This window comes from Arvicanthis niloticus, chromosome 13 (assembly GCF_011762505.2).
Source record: "Arvicanthis niloticus isolate mArvNil1 chromosome 13, mArvNil1.pat.X, whole genome shotgun sequence".
Taxonomy (NCBI): Eukaryota; Metazoa; Chordata; class Mammalia; order Rodentia; family Muridae; genus Arvicanthis; species Arvicanthis niloticus.
Window position 1 is genome coordinate 42,972,837 of NC_047670.1, and position 13,922 is coordinate 42,986,758.

Consider the following 13,922-nt stretch of genomic DNA (forward strand, 5'->3'; position numbering starts at 1 on the left):
GATGATCCAGAACCCAGGATGTTCACGATACATGTGTGCTTAGGGACACTGGCTATGGATCCAGATGCCTGGGGCTGGCATTCAGTGGCTCCACACCTTCAGTGAGTCACAGCATGTGGTTACCCCTCAATTCCCCCATCTATAACGAACGCCAGTAGTGCTTACCTCCCACGGTTAGGTTGCTGGGATGATTCAGAGACCAAACTAAAGACAGCACTTAAGACGTGTATTATAAATGCTATCTAAAGGCTGGGGACCATCCTTGTCACCATCATGGTCATAACCACAACCAACATCACCACTACCACAATCATCACAAACATTACTACTGTACTGTACAAATAGTTATTCCCTGCCTCGTACTCATCGCTACTATAACCACCACAATCAAAATTATCATCCTCATCACAAACATGAATATCAACTCCTCATATCACCGTCATTACCATCGCCATCGAGTTATTATCAGAAACTTCGCCGCCATCACTATCATGATAGGAAAGAACACCATCATCATTGTGGTGACCATCTGTCTCAGCTTCTTTTCTGATGCTAGGACAAAATGCCCTTACTAAAGCAACTTAAGGAGAAAGGCTTTGTCTGGATCACAGTTCCAAATGACTGCCCATCATTGAGAGGAAGTCAAGGCAGCAGAAAAATTGAAGGGGCTGGTTATATCACAGTCAGTCAAGAGCTGAGGGCAAGACATTAATGGATGCATGCCTGTGGTCAGTTTGCCTTCTCTAAAGTTCAGGATCCCTCTCAAGTAACCCCCACCTTCTCATTCCTTTATACCCCATTTCAGCCATGTGCTCTCTTCTCCCCACCCTCTTCTCTCTGTCTGTCTGTCTCTCTCTTACTCATCTTCCTCTTGGTTATCTCCTCTCCTTCTTTCCCCCACCCCTCATGGTCTGCTCCACTCTGCTGGCCACGTTTAGCTTACTACTTTCTCTCCCTACTCTCTACTCCTCCCAATGCCTCTGGCTATTTTCCTCCTCATATCTACAATTAAAACCTTCCCCTCAGCCACAACTCAGAGTAGCCATGTCCTCAACTTTATCCATCTGGTGCCTGAATGAAATGAAAGGAGGACCACTCCTAGGTATAGCTGAGAAGAAGGTTTTACTGTAGATATGAGGGCGGGCACAGCCAAAGGCATCTGGAAGAGTCCACACTGAGCAGGGCCAGCAGAATTCATGGGGCCATGAGAGGAGAGAGAAAGGAAGAGCGAGAGAGGAAGAGACGAGAGGGAGACAAAAGAAGGCTAAGAAGGCAACGAGAACTAAGATAGCACATAGCCAAAATGGTGAGATACACAGGAAAGGGAAGCTAGGGAAGAGAGGCAGAGCTTGGGGGCTAGAGACATTTAGAGTAGGGGTGGGCGTGAGTTCTGAGAGGAGCCTGCCTCTGTAACAGGTACTTTTGAGGCTGAGAGACACTGGTGACCAGAGTCTGCTTCGATATAATAATAGGTACCTCCAGTTTCTTTGAGACCTAACAGTGTAGAAACCCTCAGTTTATAATCTGGTGCTGGATCTTATCTACTCCCCTGCCTAGGGAATGGTGCCATTCACAGCGAGCTGATCTTTCTACTTCAATTAGGATTATCAAGTTAATCTCCTGTAGACAAGCCCTCAGAACAACTTAATCTATACCTCCTTATCAGGCGATTCTATACTATAGAAAATTGATTATCCATCTTGAACCCTGTCATCACCATCGAGGTAACTATCACCGTCACCATGACAGCTATCATCACTACCACGGTCACCACTGTCATCACCCTCACCACCATCATTACTATTAGTCACCACCATCATTGTCACTTGCTCTTGGCCACATGGTGCACACTTCCCATGTTCTTGTGCTTCCTTCCCAGATAAGGAAGTTGAGGTTGAGAAAGAAAAACAGAAATCAGTCATTGTTATAATAGTTAATAATAGTGTGCTATGGGGAGGCCAACAATGTGATGCTTCCCCAACTGCTGAGGTGGGTCATGTACTCAACAGCCTCAAGTCCCACAAGACTACATGTGTCACCAGAAAACATAAAAGGGTAGAGTCATACCCAGGCAGCAAAGAAAGGCTGTGCGGGAGGGAGATCTGCAAGTCTGGAGGAATGCTCACCAGATCCAGAACTTAACACCTTGATTTTGGACTTCTGGCCTTCAGAACTCATTTCTGTAAGCTTGCTAACAGGATGCTATTTTGCTAAGGTTACCCCCAGCAAGGGAATGTACAGATCTAGCTATAAACCCACCTTAAGATGGGAAGCTGAGATGCAAGGTAGTAAATCATGATGCCGATAGTCACACTACAGCCTAGTGACAGAGGTACAGGTAAGACCTGGGCATCCAGCTACACAGTCAACTGGCTGGTAGACAAAGGTACTGTGCAAATATTTATTTCCGGCCTCTTATCCCATCCACCTTATGAGAGGGCAATACACGATCGATCTACCAATGTCAAACAGCCATGCCACCTGCTCTGGAAATAATGTGTGCCATCTCTGGCAGAAGGTACAAATGTATGGTCCTTTCAGGTATCATAGAAGATAGTCATGTCCCAGTTGGTGACTGGTCTCAGCCTGATGAAAGCTGAGAAAACTCCCAGAGCAGCATTGAGGTACAGCCCCAGATAGCATTCACTTGCCACGTGAGCAAAATCCTTTCCTAGAATTAAGCAGTAGGTATTGTTTGTATGCAGCAAAGCTGAAAGACCCAGAGCACTAGCCACTTCCTACCAAGCATTTGATTTTGTAAAAATCTACCCACTGTGACGTTTAACACCTCAGCAGTCATAAATAAAGTCACTTTACTTCTCTGACCCTCTGTCCTCACCTGCAGAAGAAGGCTGGTGTTAGTAATTACTCCAAGATCACAGAAGAGAGATGACACAAAATTACCCTTCAGAACTTTATTAGGGGAGCCTTTTAATCATGGGCAGCCATGGTGGGGCCTTGAAGTAGGAGAGAAAGAAAGAACAGCCATACAGAACATGATAGGGAGGGCTCCTGACTGAAACAGCCTTGAATTCCTGAGAATGAGGTAGGGTTTATGTTCTTAAATTAAGAGAGCTGCCACAGGGTGTGGCCTGATTCTAGGAGAGAGAGGGAGAGGGATAGTAGAGGGTCTATGTTCTAATGCAAGGCAGACCTGTGTTCTAAAGCAATTACTAGAATCACTTGAGAGACACATAAACACTGTGCCTGACAAAGGAGAGCCGGGGGTTAGACAGATTGGGATGACTGACATATGAGGGTTGAAGACAGGCACAAGGGGCTGGATCTAAATTGATATTGCTTTCGCACAGGCTTATAGTAGCTCCTCTGGGGACCACTAGGTCAGAAGTTCACATTGCACTTGGATGGGGTGAGGCCCCTACTCCTTGAAACATCTTTTTTTTCTGGCTAGCCCAGGAATTTGGAGATCCGCCAAGCTTCATTCTGCTGCCTTCTGCTCACGTAGGTGGAGCAAGTCCCTCCCCTATACCCCTATGCTGTCTTCAGACCAATGTCAAGTGTCACCACTCTCAAGAGTGGGCTGCTAGAAGTTTACACAACACACCAAGTTCTGAGTCACTTCCAAACTCTTCCTTTGCCTGGGAAAAAAAGCTGCCACACTTGGCGTCTCTAAAACAATCCACAGGACCCAAGGGACCTTGGGTATCTGAATCCCAGCCAAAGAAATAAACACCTGAAACCTGCCTGTCCAGTGAAGTGATCCCAAGGGTCACTGGATTCACTTACAACCCAAAGAAAGCCCAGCACTGGGTCCTGATCAACAAATACTGCTTACTCCTTTGCTGCTCAAGTTTCCTGCCATATCATATAGGAGTTGCTTCACCTTAGAAATCCCTTCCTTTCTGGCCCACTACCCCAGAAAGCTGGTCCTCCTCCCCCAACATGGGGGCCGTATCTGCGCAGTACATCAGAATAAAGGCTAGCCCCAACAGGAGCTCTGCAGCTCCTTCTGCCTGGCCCTGCTCCTGGACCCCTCTGGAAACACTTTTTAGGTAGTCCACATGCTCTGAACTCCTGCCTCAAGTTCTTTTGGGAGAAACCAAGACACAGTGTGAGACAGGTCTGAGTTGTGAGCATCAGGAAAAAAAAAGCCCTCCGATGTGATGCCCTTCCAAGTTCAGAGAATCTGTGGAGAGCAAGATCCTCTGCACAAACCTGGTCCAGTCCTCTGGCTTCATATGCTGCGTCAGAAGCCTGCAGTCACTTGGCAAAAAATGACCAGGTTCTCATGCCAGGCCCCATTCCTCATTCTGATAATGGCACTGTAAACAAGATGAAGTCTTGGTTGCTTGTTGAGTCTAATCATACAAATCAGTAAACAGTTAACAGGTTTGTAGGAAAGATTTGAGTCTTTGAGGCAAGTGGAGGCTGGGGCCCCCTGCTGTGATGGACAAGCCTGAAACTCTGGTCTCTTGTCCAGATGCTAATGTCTTTGCAGCATCTGCCAGCAGGCTGATCATTAGCTGGCATGACAGGTTCTCCCAGTGCTTCAAAGCTACTGGCTTCATGTAGCTAATTCTAATTAAAATTCAACCTTAGAATGAAAACATAGCTCCTCAGTTGTACTAATCAATGAACCAATTAGCACTACTAATTCAATAAGGTAATTTGATCAAAATTAAATAGAAAAAGAGTCCCCTGATGGTTGCAAACTTCGGGTGCTTATTAGCCTGGTGGCTGGTGGCTACTGCCACAACCCCTGCTGCTTACTGTATGACTCACTGTCACAAGGAAATTTCTAGCTCCAGTAGAGAGTACAGACCAGGGAAGTCCTAGTAGAGTTTCAGCTGAATGCCTTAGATAAAATCCCTGTCCTATTGCTTCCTGGCTATGTGGCCTTTTGTAGAGGACTAGCTCTCTCTGGGTTGTTTCTTCACCTTTAAGAATGGAGCAGGATTGACACCTTGAGTTCTGATAAATACCTTCTGAGTTACTGAGGAGGTCTGAGGGCAGGGACTGGGGAGGGGCCCCATAAGAGCATCTTGCTGAGCTCCAGACATTCAGGAAGCACAGGGAGCAGAGACTAGAAAGATTGAGGGACCGAGAACCTCCAGGTGGAAGGGACCTGCAATGCATGGTGGGAATTGGCAGCAAGCAGAGCAGAAGGAACATCTCTGTAGGTTGGTTAAAATAAGCTATCCCTTGCCAGGTCCACGGACATTCACCCATTAAATTACTGAAGGACAAAGTCTTTTCACACACCTACTTTCATGTCCCATCTGTCCTTGAGAAGCTGAACACCCTGGAGTTCCCAGGCCAAGCCCATCTTTTTTGCTAGATGTTGTTATGCCAATATAGAGTAAGTCCCAGGAAGAAACTATGGGGGTGCGGGGGGCTCCTGTTTACCCTTTAAGGCAGTTCTCAACCTCTGAATTGCAACCCCTTTGGGGACTAAACGATCTTTTCACAGGGGTGCCTAAGACCATTGGAAAACATGGATATTTGCATTATGATTCATAACAGTAGCAAAATTACAGTAATGAAAATAATTTTATGGTTGGGGAGGTCACCACAACATGAGGAACCATAAAGGGGTCTCAGCATTAGGGAGGTTGAGAACCATTGCTCTAAGGACTTCTTTGGGCTTCAGGTGAGGATCCATGATGGACTTGAGCCAGGAAGCAGCTCATCATCACCTTCATCTCATATCAGCAAAAGGCTGGCCATAGAAATGTGTGCACCTGCAGGGCCTGAGAAAGTTGACGGGAGATTTTGAGCTGAGCTGTGAAGGGACTCACTGTTCTCAGAGGACAAGATTTAGAGTGTCATGGTGGTCTCTTTCAATAGGCACTTAGAGGCTGCTTTTGTTAAAATGTTCTTCACTTGGGCCCACATGCAGGGAAAAGCCAGGCCCATTTACTTGCATTTTGCAATGGCCTCTTTTACTTTGGGTCACTCCATGACCTCTGACGCTCAGCATGTTAATTATTCAAGGAGCATCCATCCAGAAACCAGTGACTTCTAAGCTCTCTATTTCATTCCCCTTTAAGAACTTGGGTCCAGACTTGGGGTGGTTTGAATGACTATAGTCCCAAAAAGCTCACAGGGAGTGGCACAATGAGGAGATGTGGCCTTGTTGGAAGAAGTATGTCAAGTCAATGGGGGCAGGCTTTGAGGTCTCAAATGATCTAGCCAGGACAGTGTCTCAAGGTCTCTTCTTGTTGCCTGCATCAAGATGTAGCACTCTCTGCTACCCCTCTACCGCCATGCCTATGAAGCATGCTGCCATGCCTCCAACCACAATGTTAATGGACTAAACCTCCAAACTGTAAGCCAGCCCCAATTAAATGTTGTCCTTTATAACAGTTGCTATGGTCATGGTGTCAATTCGCAGCAATAAAACCCTAACTAAGACAGGACTTTAGCTCCTTTAGTACAAGAATTATCTAGCATTCTTGAACCCTTGGGTTGATCTTTATCATTCCCCAAACAGGGCATGGTGGTCCACACTCAACCTCTACGTAAATGGAGATAGGATCACCTGAAGTTCAAGGACACCTTAGCCTACAAAGCCAAGTTCAATGACAGCCTGGGATGATTGAGATTTATTCTCAAGCAAAACAAAACAAATGGAAGCAAAAAAGATAAGTCATGGCCCTAACCCTGCAATTCCCTTGAGTTCCAGGAATAGCAAGGCCTGTAGGCAGACAGCCCACCCTCAAGATGAGAACAACTGTCTATGAAGGAGAGGCTGCATCCAGGAGCAATTCATCTGGAAAAACAGATTGGTCCCCTTGGGCAAGGACGGGGAAGGCAGTGAAGACAGAGATTAATAACTTATTGATCACCTTGCATGACTGAAGCTGAGACAATGAGGAGTGAGACTAAATCTTAAACAGGAGTGATGCTCATACCAGGACCCCTGATGGAAGCCAACTTGGGAGTCACTGGGCTCTTCCAAGATGCATTGATGAAATCTCTGCATTTCGGCCTTTTTCATCTCCTTCATAGATATGTCTGGATGGGGTTGACTTGAGACTGCTGAACCTGCTGGGGATGGGGCTTTGAGCGTAAAGTTGCAGTTGCTCTCTGAGATGAGGAAAGCAATTGGCATAAGATTACAGCAGTAAGGGTGATGTGCAAATCTGCCTAGGTTTTCATCAGTACAGATGGGCACAGAGATGCTCCCCGGGGATGTGGGCATCAGGTAGGCTTCACAAGCTGAAATAGTGAAAGGGCAGGGATTAGAGTGTGGACAGAGCATGAAGTGGTCAGCTCCTAGGTCTTTATCTCTAAGTTCTGACAGTGAGCTTTCCAATTGGGATTTGAAGGGATAAACCTAAGTGCCAATCAGCATAGCAGAGAAAGGGTGAGGAAGTGTAAGCCTTTCCATTTTCTAATGCAACCTCCAGCATCCTCTCAAGCTCCTGGATGTCTTGGGCAGAGTGCACTCATCTCAAGAATTCAAAAAGATCCACAAACACTTTTTGTGAATTCTTGTCAATACAACATTTGCTAGGACAGAAAAGCAAGGCTGGGGGCATTGAGGGAGAGCTCACATGGGGATAAGAGTGTCTGGCATCTTAAATTCTTGCAAAAACCGCAAAAAAAAAAAAAAAAAAAAAAAAAAGATTAGAATGGAAACTTTCTGGTTCACCTATCAGCAGATGGGTGCTTATACTTACTGATCACCTATTGCATGCTCATCTTAAAAGGATGAGCCATAGTTAGGTGACTTCATGACATTTCAAATTTTCACAGGCAAGAAATGAAGCTCCTTGTTTTGGATCACACAGCTCTGAGAGGGCAGCAGTACCAGTTCCTGAATTCAGGTCTCCTGGATCTAGAGCTGATGCTTACAGGCATATATGACCCTAAGCTGCCTCACTTCACCCTGGACTCAGACTTTTGGTGCCTTCTGACTCTCAGTCTCCTCCATTGTAACAAGAGGTCCTGGAGATCAGAAAGGAGACAGGGGTCCCTAGATGGGGAGCATGCAGGCTCCACCCCGCTCTTCAAGTCTGGTTCTGTGGTGTATTACCAGGTTACAAAGCATGGCGAAGGCAATGGGGAAACAGTCACACAGATAGTCTCTACAAAGTCAAACTGGATATTCCATTTGACAACAAAAATTGGTCAAACAGCCCCTGCAGAGATGCACAAACATCTCTGAAGCTGCATCAGAGGGAGAGGAGGTGCTCTGCAAGCTGTAAAATCTTCCTATGTTCTTCAAATATAGACTGACAGGGTACCTGTTGTATAGCAGTTTCCTGTGAGATCGGAACATTCCATTCCTCCATAGAAGTTCAATAAGATGGGAAGTAAAGGACTCAAAATAGCTTCAGGAAGTCCTTGACACTGGCCAGATTCTCTAGGCCCCTTTGTCCCCTGGAGTATATAAACACTAAAGACCTCATCTTTGACTCAGACCTTTGGTGGGGATGACAGTCTCCTCCATTGTAACAAGAGGGCATGGAAACCAGAAAGGAAGGATTCCTCCAAGATGGGGTCCAGGCAAGTTTTACTCAATTCTTAAGCTTGCTTCTCTGGTATGTCATCAGGTCACTAAGCATGACAGAAGCCTCTGAAAAGCCAAATTGGGTCACTCTTAGATAAGGCCACCCCACTGGAAGAAGCAGAGGCTAGCAGACCTACCTGGAGCTGAGCCATCAGAAAAGGACACTCCAAACTGCTGAGCTGCCTGCAGGCTATGCAGTGTGCTCCAGGTTCCCAGCTTTTATGGCTGTCATCTCTTCTGCTTTGGCAATGGAACTGTCATTGAAACATTTCCGTTCCTATAAGTAACCCCTCATCCAGATTCCTGCAGTAACACCAATAAAACTCACTGAGACACCAAGTGGGACTTTAGTTGTCTCCACACTTGGGTCTGTTGATGGTTCCCTGCTGTGCATGCTGTGTCTGTCTCACAGCAGTATATTCATGGATGAAGGGCATGGAGGGGCTGATGGCTTCCATGGAAGGAAGATGGGATCCTTTTCTTATCTTCCCTAGACATATCACACCTGTCTGTACCCTGTATTGACCCCTACAGATGTAACACTTCGATCTTGTTGCTTCTCAACTTCCTAACCCCTCTATCATCCCCTGGGGCACACAGAATGCTCAGCTTGAGGCTATCCCTCCCACAGCCTCCTGGAGGGACCATGCTCCCTCTGCTGGACCTATGCTCTGGCCAGCAAAAAGACAGTAGTACCACAGGGTACATCAAGAACTCTGCCACCACCGAGGCCTCCTATGACTACCTTCTGCATGGATTCAAGGCCCAGATGAGAAACTTGGGAAAGCTCCTACAGGGATCTCCTTCCCTCCCATGAATCTCCGGCCTGTAGAATTCTAAGGTTGGGAGGAACTTGAACCAAAGCAGCCAAATTAACTCAGCACTACTTGTTACACTCTCTTCCAGGAAGGCTGGTGACTCACAGGAGGTCTAAGCTGTGAATAGAGACACATCTCTGCTGTGATGCATACGAGCCCAGAAGCCCAAGAGAGACCACAAAACCAGTCAAGTCTAAAAACTCATCTTTGCTCAGCTGTGTTACGTGTCAAGGACTTCCTAGTTTCCAAGAAAACTCTCCCTGCTCCTTAAACCCTCAGCTTGAAGGTGGAGAGCTGAAGTTGAGAGAGGTGGAGGCCTCTGGTTAAGACTATACAACCTGTATGTGGTGGAAAAGACTTTCATCTCAGGCACGTGAGACTTTAGAGGCAGGCTTGTAACCGGACTTCAGCCTGTTATGCCAGGGGAGAGCAGCTGAATCTAATCTGTCCAGGTAACTTGTGAAGGGCAAGAAGTGGGTGGAGTGGGAGGGAAGCTCAGGCCAGATGGAAGGTGGAGAAGGTAAAGAGCCTTCCTCAGCTATTGGAAAAAGGCAAATGAAGACAGATGGTGACATCCTGTGACACAGATTGGTTTGGTGGAAATGAGAAGGCATTGGGATGCCATGTGCAGGCTGTGATGTGTTCCTGTTTTTTAATCTGTCCCAATGAGATGGGGGCAGGCATTAGCCATGCTGAAGAACCCTCTGGAAGTACTATAAGACATGCTTCATACAGGCTTGTGAAATGTCCCAGCAATTTCCCACTTGGGAGAATCCCAGAGCTGCCCAAATTACTGAGCAGTTTCCTGGAGGCTGTCATATGTGTTTAAAGAAGAAAACATACTATACTTTTAGGACAACACTTACAGTGTCACATGAATATACTGCTATGATACCATTTACAATAGCATAGGACTCCTGCTATGGCATCATCTGCCATGGCATTAAAATGGCAGGACTCAAGAAATAACTGGTTTGATGACATAGCAGAGAAGCAGGCTTAGAAGCTAGGTGAAACCTGCATGGACCTCATCTTGGAGGAATCCCTGTCTCCTTCCTAGTCTTCATGACCTCTTGTTTCAATGGAGAAGGTGGTCAGTGGCACAAAGGTCTGAGTCAAAAGTAAAGTCTTTAGTGTTTACATACTCCAGGGAACAAAGGGGCCTAGTGAATCTGGTCAGTTTCAGGAACTTTCTGAAAGTCCCTGGCCACTACCCTTTGTCAGTAATACTATCTGAGAAGGCACAGGGACACACTTCTAGAACTGAAAAACTGAAATAGCAGAAGTACTGTGTACTGGTTCCTTTTGCATGTCAACTCAACTTGACACAAGCAGGAGTCATCAGAGAGAAAGGAGCCTCAGTTAAGGAAATGGCTCCATGAGATCCAGCTGTAAGGCATTTTCTTAGTGATCAATGGGGAAGGGCCCAGTCTATTGTGGGTGGTGCCATCCCTGGGATGTTAGTCCTGCATTTTATAAGGCAGGGTGAGCAAGCCATGGGGAGCAGGCCAGTAAGCAGCATTTCTCTATGGCCTCTGCATCAGCTCCTGACTCTAGGTTTCAGTCCTGTTTGAGTTCCTGTCTTGACTTCCTCCAATGATGGATTGGAGGTGTTATACTAATGAACCTTTTCATCCCCGACTTGCTTTTTGGTGTTTCATTGCAACAGTAGAAACCCTAACTGAGGCCAACTGTTAACACTAGCTATCACATTTGGGACCTGGGTGTGGGTCTCCACAACTTCACCTATTCATTCTACATTCATTCTATCCATGATGACTGAACCCTTGCATTTGGGTCAAGTGATGTCCTAGGTAGAGGAAGACCACAGCAGGAACAAACCCGACCACAAAGAGAAATTCTAAGGGCAGCAGAGAGCAAATGAAGGCAGGAATGCATGACAGGTTCAATGTCTTTAAGGTTCTTGAAGAAGAATGCAGAATTGGACTGAAGACAGGGTTCATAGAGTTAGGTTCCCACTGGTACTGTTTTGTGGTTATTCTTTAGGACTTTTATCTTGCTGGAGGTGGCCCCTTTTCTGGCATAGAAGCTTCTGTGCACAGACATGCCAGTTCAGCCCTTCCAAGAGCTCTGAGTCATCTTAGCCCCAAGACAAACTTGATCTGATCATAAGGATTCATACAGCTGCCAAGTCATCTGTGTAGGATGCTGAGTTAGATGCCAACCATCTCTGCCTTTGCTGAGCCAGGAGCATCTAGGCTTTGGTTCCTGCTCAGGATAAAGAGCCACAAGCCCCTGCCAGGATGCCTGGTCCTCGCCAAGTCTGCTCTACCAGAGCCTTCCATCTGGCACGAAAGAATAGTCACCCAGACAGAAAAAGCCTAGAAAAAGGCTGTCTCCTTCCATCCTGAAAACCTCCTAAGAATCTATTCCAGGAAAAAAAGCTCAATGTATCATCATCTTTGTGTGCAGAGATGTTTATCATCTTGTCATTTTTTTTGTGAGGGCCATGCCAGAGTGCTTCAACACCCTGCTGCAAGGAAAGCATCAGTATGGGGTGAGGTGGTGCGTGGTGCAAGCTGTGATCCCAGCACTTAGGAGGCAGAGGTGGGAGGATTAGGATTTGAAGGCTAGCCTCAACTAGAGAATTTGAGGTGAACCAGGGATATGTAAGATTCTATCTGACAACAAAGAAGTCATCAGGTAAGTCACTGGTACAAGTACGCTATCAGATAAACTATGCAGTATTCCATATGCAGTATCCTCACACCTCAGAGCACACCTGAAGTTTCCAATGGCACTGGAATTATCTGCTGTACTGTGTAATCAGGGAACATGAAAAAAAATATAACTGAAGCAGAACTCTAGGGAGTAAAAGAGCCTTAAACACTGGGACAGATAGATATTTCCTGGGAGGGGCAGCCCATGGGAATCTGGGTGTCTATCTGTTTTGTTTTTTGTTTTTTGAGCTCTCATGGTTTTCTTACCTTTCCAAGATTTTCCTTTCGTGACCACATAGCAATTTCATGACTGGAAAATATAACCATCTAACTAATTTAGAACACTGCAAACTGGTGGTGTCCAGTGCTGGGCAGGGGTTGGGGGCTGGAGGAGTCCCCACTCTCAGGATCTTGACCTGAGATCTCTAGAAACTGAGTAGCAGAGTAGAGGTAGCCTAGAAACCACTTCCTGAGGACCAGCTTGAAGTCAACGGGAGCACAGAGCAGTGAAGGACACCCAAGGAAGGACCAGTATGTGAGAAAGCTGTCCCCAGCAACACTTACAAATCAAACCCAAATCACCGAGGCTGCCTTGTGACAGTGGCTGGAGGATGGTGCATTGCATCAGGGAGACCAACCCAACTGTTGTCTCTAAATTCCAAACCCAAACACACCGGAGTCTGTGCCTCCCAGATCACATAGGTCCCTTCTTTAGTACAAAGTCCTTTCTACTTTAAGATTATTTCCGTTAGGTCTTTGTCATAGCTAGGGCAAGCAAAGATGGCTAACGACCATAAATTAGCTAAAAGCAGGTGCCAAGAGGGCATCAGAGAGGTTCAGGTTTCTTTTTCTTGGAGCTTGGCATCTGATGTGTGGGTATTTGAACACAACCTTGGGCCAACTTGTAAAGCAAATGGCTCACAGGCAGCACATAGCTGAGCGGTGATGTTCTGGAAGGCCACCAGGCTGGGGGACTTGAAGGGAAGATAAAGGGTACTTGGAGTGGATACAGCTTTGAGTGGTAGACTAGAAAGCATAACCATCCAGTCTGAGGTCCTCACAGTGTGCCTGGCCATGGAAAAAAAGCCTTGAATTGGAAGGCTGGCCCAGCTCGAGGCATTAACCTCTGTGTAACACTTATCTTCGAACACACACACACACACACACACACCTTCTCAGCTCTGTATCTAGAAAGCCCAGATCCTCACCCCGAGTAACTGTTCGTTATCACCCAGGGCATGCAGGCTGCTCTAGAGTAAGAGGTGGGACGGTAGAGAGAAGTGATGAGGACTGTTAAGGCTCCCTAGTCATCTGAGCCACAGAATTCCCATGGGAAGCCTCCACATTGAGTTTGGCTGATTGCAAGGTTTGATTCAAGCTGCCCATGGCTTCTTTTCTACCCAGACTTCTGTCTTGTTACAAAGCATCTCCAAGGGACTGGGGCCTAATGGCTGGTTGTGAGTTCTTTGAGATACAATTAAAAATCAGAAGCAGCAGAGACTACCTTGAAGGCCTGCAATTACAGGCAAATGCCAAGACTCTGGGTAAAAATAGCCCACAGGAGTTTCCTAGACTAAGAATTCGCAAGGCTAAGAGCATGCATAGAATTGGGCTCTTACATGAATTCTCCAGCTTAGTACAGACAATGGAGTCCCCTTGGGCTGAGAGAACTACACAGAGGAGAATGGGAGATGCAGGAAGCCATGCGTGTTGAGGGTCAGGGATCAGCCACTGCGGTCCTGTAGCCCAACATGAGCTCAGCTCTCAGAGCAACCCAGGCGATCAGACTCTGACTCCCCATTGGCCAGCCATGATAACAGAAGGTCAGAGAGGTATGAAGACTCACTAAATCCCACAGTAGCATTGTCTTGATCCTGGGGTTGATGATTTGAGGCCCAGCCAGGCTCACTCAGACGAGCATGTATAGTCTGTCATCTGTGTTTT

The 13,922-nt window shown here is 46.6% G+C and overlaps 1 protein-coding gene across 5 annotated transcripts in view; it reads right to left on the reverse strand.

Moving 5' to 3' along the window:
- St3gal1 (ST3 beta-galactoside alpha-2,3-sialyltransferase 1) overlaps nt 1-13,922 on the reverse strand; it is a 71,663-nt gene that overhangs the window by 25,803 nt on the left and 31,938 nt on the right. The gene's annotated exons all lie outside the window — the stretch shown is intronic.